Source organism: Myotis myotis, unplaced genomic scaffold (genome assembly GCF_014108235.1).
Source record: "Myotis myotis isolate mMyoMyo1 unplaced genomic scaffold, mMyoMyo1.p scaffold_m19_p_2, whole genome shotgun sequence".
In the NCBI taxonomy this organism is placed as follows: domain Eukaryota; kingdom Metazoa; phylum Chordata; class Mammalia; order Chiroptera; family Vespertilionidae; genus Myotis; species Myotis myotis.
In genome coordinates, this window is record NW_023416324.1 from 144,347,970 (window position 1) to 144,369,950 (window position 21,981).

General features: G+C 40.5%; 1 pseudogene; it reads left to right on the forward strand.

Moving 5' to 3' along the window:
- Window positions 1-469: 469 nt before the first annotated feature.
- Window positions 470-1,332, forward strand: LOC118675708 (annotated as a pseudogene).
- Window positions 1,333-21,981: the final 20,649 nt, after the last annotated feature.

The following is a 21,981-nucleotide window of genomic DNA, read 5'->3' on the forward strand; positions in this document are numbered from 1 at the left end:
AAAGACATATTTTTGATATTTATTTTATATATTTAAGTGTCATTTAATAAAGAAAAATCAACCCAAAAAATGAGTTCGCATGTCACCTCTGACATGTGTGTCATAGGTTCGCCATCACTGCCTACCACGAAGTTCTCTGCTGGGTCCCCTACATTCAGCCAGCAAATGGTGGAAGGCAGAAAGCCTGTGGCCAGTGGTGTAGGAGGTTTTGTGGTCCAGGCATGAATATAAGAACATCAATCTCTGACCACACTCCACTGGTCAGAGGTCAGTATTTGACTTTAAGGTAGAAAAGCTGAAGAGTTTCATTTTGATTAAATAACAAGCACTGTCAGTTTTTAAGTGAGGAAATTTCCAAGATGAAAGTGGGGAATTATACTAGCCATGTTGAATAAAAGAAATTAGCAAGGGAGGGGATAAACTAGAGACAGGGAGACCTGTTAAGAAGCTACTGCAGAGAAAACTAAATATGGCCTCTTCCATGAGGAACCTGTTTCCTGATCACAGCAGATATGTGGAATCTTTTCTGAGGTTTCTCAACAATTCCACAGAATACCAGTGCATGCAGGAATTCGCCGACAAGAAGCTGCCAGGCAGAATAGCAAGGATCAGAGACAACAAATCAGAAATTAAGATTCTAAGCATTGACAGAGGTGAGATGAAATTGACCTTCAAATTCTCTCCAATGTGCAGGCTCAATACCCAGGAGTTCATATCAACACTGAAGTTGTTGAACCACATGCTAAACAAATTGCCAAGTACAAAGAGTTTGAAGCCAAGTCATAAGACCACAAGGACATAAAGTTTGCTTGGTATAATATAAGGTGACGTCATCTAAATGTCAAAATAGAATGATGGAAAAAAAGAACTTCAGAAAAGGTACTTTATTCATATGATTCAGATTCTGTATTATGTAAAAGACATCCCAGTTTTCCTGAAATTCTTCCATAGTCTCTTAGATGCCAAGGCTAAGATTCTCATTATTCTTGTGTCAGGAACCAGTGTCTGGGACAAGCTATGGAAAAAGTGCAGATCCCGCTTACCCTGGAATGACCTCTGCCAGCAAGTCACATCGACCAGTCTCACTCAGATGCTGGGCAAGTTGTGGATTAAGTATGAGTGTTATGAACTTCTGACTGTTTCATTGATGACAATGAAAATGGAGACCTGCTTTTGGGATTTTTTTAAAGAAACCTGCAACTTTAATACAACAGCACCTCCTGATCTCAAAACAGAAATGTGAAAACTCTGAAAGAGCCTGAATTCACTGTAAAAAAAGAAGGAAAGGTTCTTTCCAATAATAGTCTCAGTTTCATAGTAGTTAACACATAAATATCAATCATAAGAGTGTATTCAAAAAGTTAATTTTAAACAATGTTGATCATTTACCCCTGTATTAAAATTATAAATATATCCCAAAATATAAATAATTGCCTTTTATATGTAAAATCTATAAATATTCCAAGACATTCTTGGACTTCCATGTACTATCTATAATAATGAAAACATAATATGCTAATTAGACCAGATGTCCTTCCGGATGACCTTCCGGATGAAGTCAGGGCTGGGAGGGAAGCCCAGGTTCCGGGTGCCAGAGAAAAGCCAGTGCCAGCAGCTGGGGGAAGGAAGGCCTTCTCTTGCATGAATTTTGTGCATCGGACCTTGAGTCTATTAGTATATACTAGTATATAAAACCTAAGTGACTATTATGACTGGTCAACCACTCAGCTGGTTGACCAGTCGCTATGATGTGCACTGACCAATAGGGGGCAGATGCTCAATGCAGGAGCTGCCCCCTAGTGATCAGTGCACTCCCACAGTCAACCTCCCACAGTCCCTCCCTGTGGCCGGCCAGCCCCGATTGATCATGATTGGGACTGGGTGAGACAGCCCAATCAACACCTACCGCTGGCCAGGCCAAGGGACCCCACCCGTGCATGAATTTGTGCATAGGGCCTCTAGTCATATATGATATTGTTGACCTTATCCTACCCCTTCTCCAGGTAAAGAAACCACCTGCAGGCTAAATACCACAACTAAGTTTCATTGGCTTATTGACAATAAAATCCTTTCCATTTGTCAATTGTACTGGAATTTCCTAGAACACCAAAAAGTATGTACTATTGCTTACTGATACTTGGAACACTGAGAAAGTGTATGTTTATTGATTTTCCCCTTTTGTGAAGAAACATTTGTCTTGTACATTCCTCCATTATAGTTTCTATTTTATTTTTAGCAATTACTAAAAGTAAGCACTTTAGGATATTACAATTTCTTTAAAAAACTATTGCAGTAATAAGGACAAAAAATGAAGAGGCCAAGACCATCACAGTAGAAAAAGAATGACAAGAAAATTATAAATATGAAAGATATATTGACTGATTTCTTGAGTGAGCAAAAATAAACAAAAAACAAATAATAGTTCTGAGTTTTCCATATGTATATTTAAATTTGCATGGTCTTTTAGTTGATTGATACATGTTTTGTTGATTTGATATGCCCCACCCCAAATTAAATTAGGATAATAAAAAATATTTAGATGTGAAGAAGAGTGACTAGAGTATGGTATCCAAGGGTGTCAAGGAAATCTAATGAGGGATCAAGGAAAAAAAACTAATAGAAGAAATGTTTTGGGATTCTGAGGGTTTTGAAATCAATGTGTGACAGGAAATTGTGTCATCAGAAATCAATGTGTGACAGGAAATTAAGTGTCAAAAGTGAAAAAATTGCACCCAGAACATTTCTCCATATTTGTTATGTTGCTATTCGCCATAATTGTCAAATACTCAGATGCAGATAAGATGTTTGAATAAATAATTCCATTTTGACTGTGGCAACTGGCTTATAGCATACATTTTGGAGGATTCTGCAAAGATGTTATTTTTAGTGCTTTGAAGAGAAAAATTGTACCTGGGGGAGGCTCACGGGTAACCAATTAATCAGATTGATCTAATGAGAATTAGATTTAATCACATTGCTGGCATGCATCATAGGAATTAACTAATGCTCCATAAGTTTAAAATACACAATGCAAAGCCCATTATTAGACCAAAAGCAGGGTGCCATTAGTCCCTGGGAAAATAAATATGTACTTTTTAAAGCCTTCCTGCAACCATTCAGCAGTTTGTGACAGATATGAGCACAGCAGCTTGGCTGAGCACACGGCAATCCTGTTGGTGAGAGTAACAGCCAGAGTCAGGAACGGAATGTGAACCAGCATTTCAGTCTCCTCACACATGCCAGCCTCTCCTCTGAGCCACACCTGAGACCGATTACCTGAGAATTCCAGGATATTCTCCCTATAGAGTGCCAGCCAAGGTAAAAGAAGAGAGACTTTTTTTCCTCTGGAGTGTCTCCAGCTGTGGGCAAACTACGGCCCGTGGGCCAGATCCTGCCCGTTTGAAATGAATAAAACTATTGAAAAAAAAGACCGCACCCTTTTATGTAATGATGTTTACTTTGAATTTATATTAGTTCACACAAACACTCCATCCATGCTTTTGTTCCGGCCCTCCGGTCCAGTTTAAGAACCCATTGTGGCCCTAGAGTCAAAAAGTTTGCCCACCCCTGGTACACATTTAATTATTTTTATTATTACTATTTTAAAGAGAATAGTTTAATAAACTATTAATGTGTCAACCAAGAGAGCATGCTTTTCAGCCCTTCTACTTCTTAAAGAACATGGGGCCCAGCTGCTGGGCTCTGATGGTGCTGAGGTGGCACCTCCCCAGGGCTGGGCCTCTCAAATGAGGCAGGGATGCTAAGACAAGCCTGACTGGTGACTTTCACTGAAGGCCCACTGTTCTTGGGCACACTGTCCTTAGACTCCAAGCCAGGGTTAAGGTCAGAAGTGGAATATTGGGGACCAGCTGTAATTATCCTATATAATAAAGAGGTAATATGCAAATTACCCTCACAAGATCAGGCTTAAACCAGCAGTTGGACATCCCCCCAAGGGTCCCGTATTAGAGAGGGTGCAGGCTGGGCTGAGGGGAGCCCTCCCCCCAATGCATAAATTTTGTGCACTGGGCCTCTAGTAAGAAATATTACATGCTCTGTCAACAATGATTGTTTTGGTTTGATTAAAGAAAGCACATTCTAACCTGGTTGGGAGTTGCTTGGGGGACCTGGGAGCTCACCTGGAAATTCAGCCCATCCTCTATATCCAGGACCTGCCTATTATCATGGAAAGATTAATAACCAGGTTGCAGAAACAGAGGTGCCATCCCTTTGCATAACCCCATGCCTTTGCAAAGCCCAGCCCACACTGCCTGTAAACTGCCCATTTTGCATACTCAATCTTATCCCGTTTGCCTACTTTCCCATGTAACCTTCCTCTTTCTATACAATATAAGCAGCTGGCTTATGGTGGGGGGTGAGGGGGCAGGTTTTGTGACTGACCTGCTGCTCTCCCGTACTGCTGGCAGTATTAGAATAACTGCTCATATATGATTCAACCTTGTCTCTGCTGAATTGGCACAAGTACTGACAGGCAGCCCAGACCCGTTGACTCTCCAGTTTCAACAGCACTGCAATCTCAGATGCACTGACTATACCCTCCCTTCTTCCTTCCTTCACTGAGGGTCAGACTTGCATTTAGAATGATGCTCTCCCAGCCTTTCTGGCTCCTTCTCTATTTCCTTTCTCATAGCCATTTCCTCTAATAAAATAAAAACTTTAATCTTATCTTGGTGTCTGTTTCTTGGAGCACCTGGACTAATAAACCCCATATCCCCAGTATCTTCCAGTCGACAGTTATCAATATTTCTCCACATTTGCTTCAGCTATCCTTTCCTCATCCTCCCCGCTGCCTCCCCCAAATAATTTAAAGGAAAAAAACTTAATTATTTTTATAAGAAGAAACAAATCTACATCTACCCTTCAGTTGTTCAATACAAAATTTATAGAGATATTTTGAGGCATCTATGTTGTCTCTAGGCAACAGGAACATTTTTAATAAAATTTTCATTAACTTCTCAACAATCACTCAATAATCCACATGCACAAGTACTCTATCAAAAATGAATGCCTTTATTATACACATTCATGAAATAGAATTGGAAATGTTTAAACACACACATTTAATATACCCCCAAACAGTATAATAGATTTAGAGTGGAAAACAGAGCAGAAGATTCCCTAAACAGGAATATGTCATGGCTAACAAACAGCAGAGCACTAGAGAATATTTGAGCTACTATGAACCAAGCACTCTCTACTTAATCCCTTCTCAACAGAATGAGGTAGGTACTAACATTATTCTCAATTTACAGGTGAGAAAATTAAAGCATAAAGTGATAAAGTAACTCACTGTAGGTCATACACTTTGAAAGTGGCAGAGTAAATGTAGGACTGGACTGGATGCAGACTCTGCCCTCTTGATCATTTGCCTGTGTCTTGGAGCAAGAGCACGGGGTTTACTCCCCGATCAGGAGCAGAATGTGTGGCTTGTGGGTTGGGTGGCAGCACATAGGCAGGAGGAGGAGGACAAGGAATGAGGCAGAAGTGATAAGCAGAGGTCAGGCCATGAGCAAACTTGGACTACAAAAAATGATAAAACTGTTGTTAATGATTCCAATAAATAATGATGATAGTCATTAGTTTGGGATTTGATGATACATGCACAAATGTGATGGATAAATCAGTTGGGGCCTCAGCCAACTGCATCTATTTTCTGTCTTTTGAAAAATAATTATTGCTCAATTGCCCCCCCCATTGACAGAGACTGGGCAATAAGAAAGATTTGTTCCGTTGTAATTAACATGAGTCATTCTTCCCGAATTGCTTAGTTGCCAAAGAATTGTATCCACTCTGTTTTCAGAAGTTTCTGCCAAGTGCTATCCTCACATTACTGATTGTAGTTTTTTCAGTAAAATTCTCTATTACATTCTCAAGACCCACCAGGGTACAGACTGTTCTATATCACACATGTTCCTATGAGACCAATTAGTTAATATTTTCTTTTGATAAACCAAAACACATCTCATAACCTTACATACACAGTTAAATTTCTTTGGCACTATTACCCATAGTAGAGCCTCAATCACTCATGCATGTTATAATTTTTAATGAAGTAACTAATTTTTATTTCAGAGAAACAGAAGGTAGGTAATTGAGAACTGTCATTTGGCATATTAAAAATGTTTAAATGCACACCAAAAGATTTAATTACAATTTCTTAAAGTGTATGTATGGATAGATAGATAAATGATAGATGATAGTTAGAGAAAGATAGATAGATGATAGATGGATAGATGGATAGATAGATAGATAGATAGATAGATAGATAGATAGATACAATACAAAGTATCCCAGCCTGGATTATCCAGGAATCAGATCCAGATGTGAAAATGAGCATGATGGAAAATTATCAGGGAGTGATTTTAGGATCAAGACCTGTGGAAGGGAGAGTCAGGAAGCAGTATTGAGTAGGGAAGGAAGTAGAACTGAGGTGAAGGTCCAATGAAAGCCCCAGGGGACCACACATCTCAGGACTGAGATAGCCACTGAACGTTGTCTCAGGTTGACACAAGGGATCTTCATATGCCCACATGTGATTAGTCATTGGATGTAAGCTGCGCATGGAAAATGTTACCATCAGCAGGTCAGGTTTCTTTAATTGAGGTACTCTTCTAAATGGACTAAGGACCTTCTTTTAGAAGCATTTTCAGCTCCTGGATGAATAAATATATTAATCCTTAAGAAAGATCTGTGTGGCATATTACAGTATTCACCAAAAGTATAGAAACTCTGTAACATGCAAAAATTTTTTAAAAAGGGTAAATATAACATATATAAAGTATGTACATATTATATATTAAAACTACATACATATATATTAAATATGTATCCTATATAATAAAAGCCTAATATGCAAATTGTCCCCTCAACCAGGAGTTTGACCGGGAATTCGACCAGGAAGCGGGGCTGGTCAGCCAACTGCCCACGGCCCCTCCTCCTGGCTTGCCCTGGCCAGTGGCTGAAGGCAGCCCAGGGGAAGGGAGACCCCGGCCGGCAGCCAGCAGCCACTGGGGACCCTACCCATGCATGGATTTCGTGCACTAGACCTCTAGTTTACATATATTCTTCATGCATGGTGACCAATATTTCAGTATTTTATCTTGCTTATAAATTATCCAAGTATCCCAGATTAGTAATTAAATAAGATGATTTAATATAAGTCTAACATTGTTAAATTAATTAAAAATTTATATGTATATATATGAATTATCAGACTTATTATTTAATTTAGTAGAACACATCTTTAGAAATCTTTAAGCATTGTATGGGAATGATGTTATTTTTCTGAGCAATATATCAGTAGAAGTTTAGGATGTTTAAATAAAATGCACACAGACAAAATCAGGGAAAAGACACATAGATATCTTTAAACAAAAATTTTCAAACCAGTCAGAATTATCGAAGAATTCACTTCAATCCTGGGAGTGGGAATTCCTGAGTTCTTTTAAGTGCTTTTAAGCTGGCATTTTCTGTTTCATTTTAAAAGGTACCATATTTAGTATACTAGATGTTTAGTTTCTTTATTCTTTAGGGATTCTTATGTTCCCTCATATTAGACTTATGTAAAACTTATTAGCTTCTACAAATCAAAAAGCAGCTCTTTATAATTTGTTTATTTATTTCTCCAGATGTAGGAGAATATTTCAAAAACAAAATGAGTAAAGACTTTTCTCAATTATAGACACACTAGAGGCCCAGTGCACAAAAATTTGTACACTCTGCGGGGAGGGGGGTCCCTCAACCCGGCCTGTGCCCTCTTGCAGTCTGGGATCCCTCGGGAGATAACGACCTGCTGGCTTAGGCCTGCTCCAGGGTGGCAGAGGGCAGGCCTAATCCCTAGGTGCAGCCCCTGGTCTGGCTCAGAGCAGGGCCGATTGGGGAGTTGGGGCACCGCCCCCTGTCATGCACAGAGCAGGGCAGATTGGGAGGTTGCAATGCAACCCTCAGTCACGCTCAGGGTAGGGCTGATTGGGGGGTTGGGGCACTGCCCCCTGTCACACTCAAGGCAGGGTCGATGGGGAGGTTGCGGCGCCACCCCCTATCACACACAGAGCAGGGCCCATCAGGGGGTTGGGGCTCCGTACCCTGTCACGCACAGAGCAGGGTTGATCAGGGGGTTGGGGAGCTCCCCCCTGTCACGCACAGAGTAGGCCGATAGGGGAGTTGGGGCACCACCCCCTGCACACACAGAGCAGGGCGGATCAGGGGGTTGGGGCGCCGCCACTGTCACACTCAGGGCAGGGCCAATGGGGAGGTTATGGCTCTACCCCATCACACACAGAGCAGGGCCTGTGGGGTGGGGGGGTTGGGGTGCCACCCTCTATCACCCACAGAGCAGGGCCGATAAGGGGGTTGGGGCGCCGAACCCTGTCACACACAGAGCCGCAGGGCAATCAGGGGCCTGTGGAGCTCCCCACTATCAGGCACAGAGCAGGGCTGATCAGGGGGTTGGGGCACCTTCCCCTGTCATGAACAGAGCAGGGCAGATAGGGAGGTTGTGGCCCTGCCCCCTGTCACACACAGAGCCACAGGGCAATCAGGGGGTTTGGGCACTGCCCCCTGTCACACTGATCCTGGTGACAGGAGGCCTCTCGGATCCGCTGATCCCGGTGCTGGGAGGCATATTACCCTTTTACTATATAGGATAGAGGCCTGGTGCATGGGTGGGGGCCGGCTGGTTTGCCCTGAAGGGTGTCCTGGATCGGGGGGGTCCCCATTGGAGTGCCTGGCCAGCCTGGATGAGGGGATGATGGCTGTTTGCAGCTGGCCACACACCCTTCAGGGTGGGGGTTCCCACTGGGGTGCCTGGCCAGTCTGGGTGAGGGGCTGAGGGCTGTTTTCAGGCTGGTGGTGACTGAAGCTCCCAACCGCTCCTTTTTTTCTTTATTCTTTTTTTTCTGGGCCAGCTTTAACTCTGGCTCCAGCTCTGAGGCCTCTGCTGCTGAAAGTAGGTATCTGGTTTGTTTGGGTTCTATAATCTCGAAACACTGTATCAACTCCAGCTCTGAGATCCCTGTGGCTGAAAGCTGGGTTCTGGGGTTTTGTTTAGCTTCTATATTTGTTACAATGTTTCAAACTGCAAGCTCAGAGGCCTGCAGCAGCAGGTGGGGAATGTTGGAGTCCTCCGTCACTGAAGCAAGCAAGCCTCATGTTCAGTTTAAGCTGCCTGGCTGCCGGCCGCCATCTTGGCTGGCAGTTAATTTGCATATCGCCCTGATTAGCCAATGGGAAGGGTAGTGGTCATGCGCTAATTACCATGTTTCTCCTTTATTAGATAGGATAGCCACAGCTTGCTGCTTCAGTTCTATGCCCTTAGTTATGAACTGAAATAAACACAGAATAAAACTCACAAATTTAGAACTTGGAGTTAATTCTTCACCTTTCCAGTGGAAGCTGATATATCTTGAATATACAAGCATACCAACAAACAAAATTTTCTGTCAGCTCTCATCCAACAAGATAGGCCATAAAACCAAATTCACAAACATACCTGGAAAATAACTTCTGAGTTACAAAGAAACCCGAACCAGAAACAAAAACAAAAGCACAGAATTTGGGGGGAAAGAGAAACAAAGAATCAGTGAAATTTCTATTGCAACTTAGGCTTTGCTTTAGGAGCCATGAAAATATGCTTATCATCAGGCTACACAGTTTAATTGACTCTGGAATGCGCATTTATTTAGACATCTTTGTGGAACCGCCAAAGCTATCAAAGCACAATGTTCAAAATGTTTAAATATGAAATAGGAATGGCAACTAGTGGTCATTGGCATCAATTCAATGCCACCAGGAATCTGCACTTTGGGGTGCTGTGAAGAAGCAAAGGTTATTCAGTGTAAAACAGCTCAATGGTGAAATAGCACAGCAGGGGAACAGCTCAATTGTGATCCATGGCTGTAAGGCAGCCCTAGGGCCAAGCAGCCCTGGGACCAGGCCCCTCTTCAGCTAGGCACCTCAGCTCAGCTCTGGTCTGCTCTGCTCTGCTCCAAGAAGAGGTCTTCTGCGGTTCAGCTGTAGCTAGAGCCAGGAAACTGTAGTCATCAGTTTTGGGTGGAAAAGGACGTTTCCTACCAGAACCAAATGGCAGCTGGCTTATACAGACAGAAGTCTCCACCTTTGGTCCCTAATTGGTCTGTCCTCATGCGAATGAGGACTCCAAATTCTCACAGTTTGCTTGGTCCAAAGGAACTGTCCTGATAGGCTATAATAGGGCCACTCAGGTTGCTCAGCGCTGCCAGCTCTGATTGGATGGGGGAAAGCCTCAGTCCTATTGGTTGAAATGGGATTCTAGGAACTCCTTTATAAGGGCTGGCTTAGATGGAAAAAGCACAGTGCAGGCAGGTAGTTCAGTGTAGAGGCAAGTATTTCAGTGTTGGCTTCTCCCGTAAGTGTAGTTTGTGTGAGAGGCCTCTGTGCAGAAATGGCTGCTGGACTCTGCTTTTTAAAAAAATTTGAGTCTAGTTAGCAATCAGGAGCCTTCCTTAGTAGGTGTCTTCTTTCTCAGGGTTCACAGAATAAACTTGTGAAAAGATTTATTCAACTCATTGATGAAGGACGACAGTAAAATTGGTTCATTAATTCTGTATGTAAAAAATTTAAAGTAATACTAAACTCAGCTCTCCAAGCAGGGAGCATTCCAGTTTTTCAAGGTTCAACCTCGGAGCAGGTTGTCCTTCTGTGACCATCTTAATAAAAGCTGCACTGGCTCAACATCCATTTCCATCTACTGTCTTCATGCCACAAGTTATTCTACTCTAAATCCTGACTATGCCTCCATCTGTGTTGAGTTGCTTTTCTGGTTTACTCACATTATCATCTAGAATACCTACAATTGTTTTTATTAGTATTTGGTAACACGTTTTTATTAACTCAATTTTTCTCATAGTGTACATTTTTTCATTTTGTATGTGTGAATATATATATATATTCATTACATGTAAATTTTCAGGTATGGACATATGTGTTATAGTAGAAACACGTAATTTTTCCTCTTTTCATAAATTTTTGTACATCAAAAGTAGAAATGAAATGGCTGAACTCAACCTCTCATAGGCTAAGTAAAAAATGTATTCAAATTTTATTCAAAATTCTTGAAACATCCAAGAATCCAGAGCCTCTTTTATCTAGTGTCTAATTTGATAAAAATTCATCCATGCATGATGACGTATCCTCCATCCATCAGTCATATTCCTACAAATTAGCGCAACACTTTGGCAACCAGAGGGAAGAGCAAATATTGAAGCAAGGAGTATTTTCAGACTTTTTCTCTGTTAGTTAGCTAGGGACTTGTACTCCAGTAAATAATGAAGCACTCTAAAACCTATTCTGAAATTTTTCTGATTTAAAGTTTCTGACACAGCGTGATATGGCTGATTGTGCCAATGAATTTATCCCCTTAAGTCAAGAAAAACGGTGCAACAATAATTACCTAATTAAAATTTGCATAATTATGATTACTAAATTCCAAGAGAACTGTTATAGTAACAGTATAACAATTTATCTAAGGCCAATTAAGTTGTGTTTGCTTTGTGCTATAATTTATTTTAATCCAAAAGAGCAATGAACAGGATATGTCTAGTTGATGATTTAATTAAATGTATATTAAAAAGTTAGGAATTTTTATGATGCTGAAAACCTTAATGTCCTTCAAAGCTGGAATGAACTTATTCCTTATTCCCCAAAAAGTTTAGGACTTTCCAAAGTAACACTATGATTCAAAATAAGATCAATATACTACAAAACTTAATGATTCTGGGGTACTCATTTAATAACAGACAGGGAGAGAACATGAAAACAATTATTTTAATGAAATTAATACCATTATAATTAACCTAGTTATTAATAACAGGAAAGGAGCAATGGAAGGCCAAGTATTATAGGCATGTCATTTGGGCAGCTTCACCAGAAAGCTACAACTTTACACTCCCCAGGGGTCCGGCAAAGGGAAGATAGACTCAGACCAGGATGATGCATGCCCAGTGAAGTTGGGGGACTAGCAAAGGTGCCTGATGTCAGTGCCACCTGGGAACTGAGGTCATTGCACAGATTGGGTGTGGCCACTGCAAACATTGAAAGATATGGGATTTTTAATCCCCTAAACAAAGGCGTTCAGTTCTCCCCCTTGTGCTCTTGGCATGTTGCACTTAACTACTGGTTTGCAGGACTTCCTCTTGCTCCTGCTTCCATGTCCCATGGTCTATGTGGCCATAATGGACTAATGGACTGCAACTAGCCTGATGCTGGACTGGACCGGGCTCCAACATGGAACAGACACTCTGGATGCTGGCTTTGCATTTACGCTTCTTCTATGACTGGAATGGGACATTGGAAACCCAGGGATTTAATTCCACACAATTAAAAATCACTCATCCACCTGCACGAGTCTCAGAAAATTCTTTCTCTCAAGATATTGTAAGGATTCCACCCCCAGCATCCAGTGGGGAAGAGGATACTGCAACATCCCCGATTACAAAATGAAAAGGGTTAGTGTCTGAAAGTCATATTGGAAAAGCAATGCAAAGTTGAAACTCCATTTACTTTCTGAAACGGACAGACGCATTAGAGGACATATAAAATAGGATCAAAGTGAAGGTATGAAATGGATTTTGTTCAGGATTTTTTATTCCTATGGTTTGAAAACATCTCTGAGACTATTTTTGGAGAGAAGGACAAGATAAATTGGATGTTAAAATTTTCAGTGTGTTTCACAGTCCAAAATCAAAGGCAGTCAACAAAATTAGTAAAGGAAGAAAGTCCCAGAGAAATATTGAGCTAGACTCATCTAATTATGCTGATAAAAATCTGAAAATGTTTTCTTATTCTTTTGTTATGGCCCTAGGTTACAGAATGCATTAGTTTCATAGCTATCAAAATGTGATCACATAATCAATCACTTATATTTTATAACAGCTATATGCAGTCTGAGAATATGTCAATGTCCACACCTATCCATTCTTGGTTGAAATTTCAATTATTCTTCCCGATATTTCTGAACATAAGTAACTCTTCATCTGCCCATTTATTAAATTTTTCTTAATTTCCCAGTTAATTCTCTTTTAAGAGATAAATCAGCATAATTCTATTTCCTTTTGACTATAATGGGCTGATACATTCAGTTAAAAAAGCACCACCAAAATTTTCTATTAAATTCCAGAATTGCATTCACTTTCTTTAAAACCATCCATTTTTAACATTTCCCGAGGATGATGGGTTATATGGTTTTACAAAGCTGTCATCAGTGACATTTTAAAGAGATTTGTCCTGAGTATTTCAAACCATTTGAAAAAACTTTGATATTTAACTAAAATATCATCAAATGGTGCCAGCTTTAATGTTTTTATCATTTTCTTAACATCTAAGACCTCTCCGAGCATTTATTTTCTATTTAGAAATTGGACATCTACCACTCCAGATCAGTAATTCCTAACTTTTTTCTCCTCCAGCATATACTTATATGCATAATAATCATAGGACCAGGTATTCCAGATTTTAAAGTTGGGCTGTAGACTAAGGCTTATGCACATTTGCTAATATGGACTAACACTAATTTCACTGCTTTTTCCCAACTGTTAGAGACAAACAGGACTATCACCACTGGAAACTAGCAAATGTTTACTGCTCCTCACAGAAAAGCCCCACTCCCATTTCTTCTCCCCTTGATATCTTGACTCAGAATATGTGAGAAAAATGCAATAGCCGCCGAAATGGGCAATTGTCATCTTCACTGATTCCCAGGCAGAAACCTGAGTAAATTGATTTTTAGAAACAGAAATTACTTGCCAAAGATTGGTAGTACGGATTTTGATTAAAACAAAAATGTCTTTTTCTTTATACCACTAAGCTGGTCCTTACTATTACTTTAAGTTTAGAGACTCCTGGCTTCCTTTCTATAACTCCTTTCTAATTTTACTTACAGCTACTTCATGTTACTCTTGACTTTCTCAAACCTGAACAACTCTGCTTGATATAAAATGTTAAGATTGGATAATCTTCCTCTCTAAGGGAGTAGTAGTATTAAAAACACTTATTTAACATATATGAAGCATTTTTAAATGACCAGACAATAAAAGATTTAATATTAAATTATGTGGTCAAAAGCCAGTAAGTAACTCATGTCACATTTTTACGTTGGTTTTAAAGGTTTTCTTCCTAAGGGAAGCAGTTCTGAGTGTTTACTGGAGCCCATTCCCTGAGGCCACCCCTTGTTTGTCAGCACCTTGGCATTTCTTTCTTGCCTCAAGGAAGCAATCTTCCTCTATGACAAAAAGCCTTCGATTAGAGAAAGAAAGTGAATAAATCATCTGCTAAACAGTACAGCGTTCCAGGAATGATTTCTGGTTTTGAACAGTTTTTATAATGTCCAGGTACTAATCCTCAGAAACTATGAATATGATACTCTAAATTGAGCATATTCCTTGTAGTTTCTCGTTTTGAGTTAGGAACTTAGTATTTCTTATTCTAAACCCCAAACCAAATGGAATGGGGCGCTGAACAATTTAGAGTTTTGGAGTTTAGCAGTTTTAACATACCAACTATTTTCAGACAATTTATATGTCTTGTATTTAGCTCATAAAATTTAAAAGTCCAATTTAAGACGCTTTAGGCTTATAGAGAGAAGGATACTATTGAGATGTGGATGGAAAATTTGAACCTAAACCTTTGTAATTATCATCACTAAGGAATCAATGGTATTTTTTAATGGCTATAATCCTATGGGACTTGATCAAGAATAAATTCAGTGAATCTTTCATGTACAGTTTATAAGTAGTCACAATGACATAGTCAAGCAATTCAAAATGATACTTGTCAAACCTGAAAACAATGTGGGATTTTTTCTGTTTACTTAACTACTTTTTAAAATATGTTTTATTTATATTTCAGAGTGAGAGAAAGAGAGGGAGAAAGAGAAAAACATCCGATTGGCTGCCTCCTATATGTGCCCTGACCGCGAATTGAACCCTCTGGGTGCATGGGATGATGTTCAACCAACTGGACCACACTGGCCAGGTCTATTTAACTAATTTTATTATAGTAAAAGTCCTTGATAATGACAGCAAGCCTTTATAAACATTTAAAAACATAAAAATAATCAGTCCATCAACAATATGTTTGATATTTTAAGAGATAAAGTGTTAGTTCAAGCATATCACTGATGGATATTAAAGATTATCTTGTTTCTTTTTCTTACTTTCTCTCTTGTTAAGAAAACAAGAGATTTTTCACCTGAAAGACGTTTCTGTTTTTCAAAGGAAACTAAATTTACAATTCCTCACAGCCAACTAGTATTTATAAAATATTATAATTTCTTATTTCTTCTTTCATCTGATAATTAATGAACCCTCTATATTTGCCCACACTGTATTTATAATCTAATGCAGATGGGCAATTATAAAGCGCATGAGGTCATTTAAACCAAAGTACATAGAGTGGTATCAGAACCTTTAAAAAGATATCTTTAACCTGAACACAGGGCCATAAAATGCTTCCTGTGGAGAAACTGAAAGTCTGGAAAAAAAAAAAAGCAGTTATCCAGGTGACAGGTCTGAAAAATATCTTCTAGATAGAAGAAATGGCATAAACATCATGTAGGAGGGTCAGGAGGAAAGTTAGATAAAGAGAGAGACAGAGACAGAGACAGAGAAAGCAACACAGAGGAAGAATGATTAGAGCATCTGAGGACGTAAAACAATAAAACAATAGATGAGGCTAGAAAGGGTGTCAGGGACCTCAATGCACAGGAGCTTTCACACCAACTTGAGCAAGGTTTTGCTTTTATCCCTACCATCAATGAAAAGTCATTGGAGGATTTTAAATAGGAAGGTGACACGATTACATTTGTGGTCTATAAATGAGGACTGTAGCTGTTTGTGTGACTATTAGCCTGGCTGCATATTGTGAGAATAAACAAGTAATATTTTCTGTCAAAGAAGGGAGTTTAAGCAGCCACCATTTTGGCCCCCGTGACTTGCAGCTTCTGTGGGGGCCACCAATTTGAAACAGCAAAGGTCAACCCTCCCTTTTTTCTTTAAATTAGCCAATCTTGTAAGAGTGTGAGCCTAAGCTCTGACCAATCAAGAGTGAGTGGCAGACGGTGTGTGACAGGAATAAAGCCCCCAGGGAACCATCCTCTCAGAGGGTATGTGCTGTCAGACCTTGTGCATGCGCACTCTCCTGCAGAAGTAAAGAAATTTGCTTTGTTGTCTGGCTCCCGAGTATCCTTTGTGTTCTACCAGGACACAAAAGATTTGCCTTATTTCTAACAATTTGGAGAATAAATTATAAAAAAAACACCAATATTGGTTATAAGACCATTTGAAAGTCTGTTGTCAAAACCAAAGACAAAGACCTAATTTGGGGGAGTGGCTGTACTTACATAGAGATATTTATAGATGAATTTTTAAATGTAATTTGTGGATTCATTGATTTTGGGAAATGAGGGGGATGGAGGACTCAAGAATAACTGGTGAAAATTATATAAAGATGGAATTAACTGAGGGTGCAAAATGGTGAATCTCTGATGGTGCAAAAATTCTTTTAGTTTGGTATATGCTATATATGAGATTTTTTTGCATCATTTGTGTGAATACTCAATATTGGAGTCAGAAATATATTGGATATTTTTAGGATTAACATAAAGAATTATTTCAGTCATCTAGACAGTGGTCGGCAAACTCATTAGTCAACAGAGCCAAATATCAATAGTACAACGATTGAAATTTCTTTTGAGAGCCAAATTCTTTAGACTTAAACTATATAGGTAGGTACATTGTTATTAATTTAATTAGGGTACTCATAAGGCTTAAGAAGAGCCACACTCAAGGGGCCAAAGAGCCGCATGTGGCTCTTGAGACACAGTTTGCCGACCACAGACCTAGGAGGAGAAATGGGCTAAAGAAGAAACCCTGAGAAGCCCCAATAATTAAGAGAAGTATAGAGAATTTTCCTGAAATCCAGAAATTGAGAAAAAATGGGCAGAGACTTAAGAAATATTCAACAAAGCAGTGTAGCGTCATGGACTCAAAAGAAAGCTGATGTGTACTTGGTAGGCAAAATAATGCCCTCCTCCCTCCAAAAAATGTCCAAGTACTAATCCTCAAAACTATCAACATGATACCCTAAAAGGCAAAAGCAACCTTGCATGTCTGATTAAGTTAATGGCCCTAAGATAGGAGATTTTACTAGATTATTATCTGAATAAACCAATGCAATCACAAGGGTCCTTATGAGAGGGAGGTAGAAGGTCAGAGTCAGAGGGGAACTGATGCTGGAAACAGGTGATAGAGAGATCAGCCAAGGAATACCGTGACCTCTAGAAGCTGGAAAACACCAGGAATTGGATTTTCCCCTACAGAAAAGGAATGAGGTGCTGCCAGCTCATTTCAGACTTCTGACTTCAAGGACTCTATGATAATAAATTTATGTTGTTTTAAGTCACTAATTTTGTGGTAGTTTGTTGAAGCAGCAATGGGAAATGCACTATCCTATCTAATAAAAGAGAAACATGGTAATTAGCGTACGTCCACTACCCTTCCCATTGGCTAATCAGGGAAATATGCAAATTAACTGCCAGCCAAGATGGCGGCCGGCAGCCAGGCAGCTTGAAGCGAACATGAGGCTTGCTTGCTTCAGTGACGGAGGACTCCAACATTCCCCGCCTGCCTTGTCAGCCTCTGAGCTTGCAGTTTGGAACATTGTTACAAATATAGAAGCTAAACAAAACCCCAGAAACCTGCTTTCAGCAAGCCGGGATCTCAGAGCTGGAGTTGATACAGTGTTTCGATTATAGAACCCAAACAAACCAGATACCTGCTTTCAGCAGCAGAGGCTGCAGAGCTGGAGCCAGAGCTAAAGCTGGCCCATAATAAAAAAGAAAAAGAAAAAAAGGAGCAGTTGGGAGCTTCAGTCACCCGCCAACCTGAAAACAGCCCTCAGCCCCTCACTCAGACTGGCCAGACACCCCAGTGGGGACCCCCACCCTGAAGGGTGTGTGACCACCTGCAAACAGCCATCATCCCCTCATCCAGGCTGGCCAGGCACCCCAGTGGGGACCCCGACCCTGATCCAGGACACCCTTCAGGGCAAACCAGCAGGCCCCCACCCATGCACCAGGCCTCTATCCTATATAGTAAAAGGGTAATATGCCTCCCAGCACCGGGATCAGCGGAGCCGAGAGGCCTCCCGGCACCGGGATCAGCGTGACAGGGGGCAGCGCCCAAACCCCCTGATCACCCTGCGGCTCTGTGTGTGACAGAGGGCGGGGCCACAACCTCGCTATCTGCCTGGCTCTGTTCGTGACAGGGGAAGGCGCCCCAACCTCCTGATTGACCCTGCTCTGTGTATGACAGGGTGCAGCCCCCAACCCCCGCCCCCCCATGGGCCCTGCTCTGTGTGTGATGGGGTAGAGCCATCACCTCCCCATTGGCCCTGCCCTGAGTGTGAGAGTGGCGGTGCCCCAACCCCCTTATTGGCCCTGCTCTGTGGGTGATAGAGGGCGGCGCCCCAACCCCCCCTCCGCGGGCCCTGCTCTGTGTGAAGGGGCAGAGCCATAACCTCCGCATCGGCCCTGCCCTGAGTGTGACAGTGGCAGCACCGCAACCCCCGATAGGCCCTGCTCTGTGGGTGATAGAGGGCAGCGCCGCAATCCCCTGATCTGCCTGCCCTGCTCTGTGTGTGACAGGGTATGGAGCCCCAACCCCCCGATGGGCCCTGCTCTGTGCGTGACAGGGGGAAGTGCCCCAACCCCCTGATTGGCCCTGCTCTGTGCATGACAGGGGGTGGCGCCGCAACCTCCCCATCGACCCTGACTTGAGTGTGACAGGGGACGGTGCCCCAACCCCCCAATCTGCCCTACCCTGAGCGTGACTGAGGGTGGCATCACAACCTCCAGATCGCCCTGCTCTGTGCATGACAGGGGGCGCCGCCCCAACTCCCCAATCGGCCCTGCTCTGAGCCCAACCAGGGGCTGCATCTAGGGATTGGGCCTGTCCTCTGCCACCCGGGAGCAGGCCTAAGCCAGCAGGTCGTTATCTCCCAAGGGGGTCCCAGACTACGAGAGGACAAAGGCCGGGCTGAGGGACCCCCCTCCCCCCCCGAGTGCACAAATTTTTGTGCACCGGGTCTCTAGTATTATATAAGAGTTAAATTTAGCAATATAGAATTCAATAGTAATTTTGAAAGAGTACTTTTCTTTTAGATGAAAAGTTATGAGATCATAGTGTTTTGAGTGATTTAAAAGAGTAAATGACTTTTTTGGATCTTTTATTACGTCTTTACCCTTATTGTTTCAGATTGATTGCTTCTTCAGCTCCAGGTCTGGGTTATATGAGGCAAAAGGAAACCCAAAACATTCACCACTGTATTGTTTGTTGAGTCTCAAGATCCCTAGCTGGTCTGCTTTCCGCTTTTCACCGTTGAGAATATTTTTATGTGTCCTTTATATATAATGTCCAAGGCTTTTAGTTGTACTTACCAGAAGGAATATGGAGAAACATCCCAAATTTATTTTTTTAATTTAAATTTTTAAATTCTTGCTTATCTTTGTTTTTCACTGGATAAGAATTAGTGTGTCTTAGATAAATGTGTTTTTACAAATATAATGCCTAGACTGGCACTTTACATGTCACATAACAAACAATATACAAAGTGAAATTGATTTTGCATAAAATAGAAGATTTGAAACAAACATAATAATATATAATAAATATCCCCAATACTATATAATATTCAATTCATCAGCAACACAACCTCTCAAATGATCTTTTTAAAAAATGTATCCTATAGAAGGTCATTTTCAAAAATACTTAACAACTGCTAAGGTGCAGTGATTACTGCGCAGACAGAAAGGCCAGGCTGGCACCAACAAATGGAATATGTTAGCCTTAGGTCTGCAGAAAAACTGATAAATTCCTTAGAAAAAGTGTTCCATGGACAAATACTTTTAGGAAATAATGCATGCTATTTCCTCCTCTTGGAAATTCTTGTCAGAAAAAAAAAAATCCGTAACTGCAATTAATCCAGATTTTTATTTTATCATGAAACTATTTTCTCATGAAAGAGTTCTTATATTTCTGGCCACACCTGTTCATTGCCTATAGAATACATTTTGCAAATGCTCCCTTAAGCGCTTTTATGCTAAACTATTTTTCTGTCAAGCCACTTCTTAATCATGTCCCTTTCTACCAGTTGATAGTTATTGCTACCTAAATAGAATTGATTCTGTTTAATGACTTAGTCTACATCCTAGTGTGTTTAAGAAGAGACATATCTATAATTAAATCAATTGCGAAAGCAACTCTTCTCTTACCTATGGATGCATTCATTTGCTAGATGGATATCAGCAATAAATTAAAACAGCGTGTTAGGAAAAGGTGAAAGGGATAGATTTAGAGCTAAAACCACATATCAATTTTCCGTAGTGCCAGCTCTCATCCATTGGTAGGAATTATTTTTTGAGAATCCTGCAGCTGGATCTTGGCTCAGATGAAAACTGCAATGTTTACTAGTGACACCTGTCATCATCACAAGATGAATAAATGGGGACCTGCATGTCAACTACTTTGTGTCTTTTTGTGGAATAAGGTTGAAGAAGAATTAAATTGTGTGTTGATCTAATTCCTCCTTCATATCTGAAAAAGTGTTTTGTTCTTCAGAAAGAAAACACAATTTAGAAATTTTCTCAATCCCTTAGCTATTGGCACTGAGAGGGGAACCTGCATCTGCTTGACACTAAAATCTATGCTGCTTTCATCATAATATATTGTGATATTTAGATAATCCATGAAAGATGTGTAATGAAATACCTCTAGGGGTAATTACACTGAAAAAAAGCACTTGCAAACTTAAAAAGTAATATGCAATTTAAACTTACTACCAAACACAGCAAGTACAGTAATCAATTCTCATCATTTGTGAAATAATTTTGTTATATCTCATAAAAATAAGCACTACAAGATTGTTATAAAATGTTATATGTGGTCCAGGATATACATACTTAACTCCATCATAAATGAATCCAAATGCTTTCACAAAATTTAAGAAAATATTTCTGAGAACAGAACGTGGAAGAATAGATGTAGAGCTGCAGGCCTCTTGCTCTGAGTGCAGAAGCTACCAGGGAAAAGTGGCCAAGGTCAGAAGAGAAACCATAGCTAAGTTTATTGCTTAGAACTGAGCCCGGACTGGTCTTGGTACCTGAAAAACTGCTACAGAAAACTGAGTGTGGGCAGAGCTTACATAAAGTTGCCTGATTGAGAAGGCAAGATGTAGCTTCAAAATCTGACCTTAAGCCAAGCCACTCACTGGACTAGCTACATGGACTGTGAAACTTTAAAAGCTCTCATAGCAAAAACTCTGCATTGCTAATATATGAGGGCTCCTGGAAGAAGATCCAGGAGCTATATGGTGGCAGCCACAAAACACCTGGCCAATTAGGGCAAGAGCAAAGATGAGGAAAAATCAATATCTCATTGAAGAAGGATATAAAGTAAAAGTCCAAAACACATGAAGATAAAAGTGCTACAAATAGCCAAACAAACCAAAATAAATGAACAAACAAAACAAACAAACAAAACACCCAACCAAACAAAAACAGATGTTTCAAAACATGAGCAGAAAGAGATGAAAATAAATCAATCAACATTTTGGAAACTGATTATATAACCATAGAAGTAAAAGTCAATGAGTCTGATATAATAATAGTCTTAAGTTAATGAATTGTTAAATTTGAAGAGAGTGATAAAGTATTCACTATGAACATGGGGCAGAAGGTTAAACTATTTGTTAAAAAGGAAGGAAGGATTAAGGAAGAAAGGAAAGAAGGAAGGAAGGAAGAGAAGGAAGGAAATAGTTAAAACACATGGAAAATAATTGAGAGTCTCCAAGACAGGTAGAATAGGGATGTATCACCCCCTGAAAAATATGGAAAAGAAGCAATATTAAAAGATATGATGGTTGACTGTTGTT